The sequence below is a fragment of the Nematolebias whitei genome, chromosome 1 (assembly GCF_014905685.2).
Source record: "Nematolebias whitei isolate Nwh7 chromosome 1, NemWhi1, whole genome shotgun sequence".
NCBI classification, from domain to species: domain Eukaryota; kingdom Metazoa; phylum Chordata; class Actinopteri; order Cyprinodontiformes; family Rivulidae; genus Nematolebias; species Nematolebias whitei.
The window spans coordinates 45547148-45547375 of record NC_056498.1 but is presented as its reverse complement, the minus strand read 5'-3'; the positions used below and the strand labels follow the sequence as shown (position 1 = coordinate 45547375).

At 38.6% G+C, this 228-nt stretch overlaps 1 protein-coding gene across 1 annotated transcript in view; it reads left to right on the top strand.

Annotated features, from left to right (window-relative positions):
- Positions 1–228, top strand: part of prdx3 (peroxiredoxin 3) — a 7404-nt gene that overhangs the window by 6366 nt on the left and 810 nt on the right. The window lies entirely within an intron of this gene.

Sequence of the window (228 nt, the reverse complement as noted above, 5' to 3'; positions counted from 1 at the left end):
ATTAGTTTTAACACGTTTAAAGTCTTTATTAGTTTTAACACGTTTAAGTGCTGATGCTTGAAAAACTTTAACAAAATGTCAGCTGCCGTTTGGTTTTTGTTCCTCGTTCAGGAAATAAATGTTTAACTATTTCAGGAATAAAATCTAAATATTGAGAGAAATATCAAGAAAACCCACGGTGACCCAGAGCCCGGCTTGTTTTAGTTGGGGGGGGGGGGGGGGGGTGTG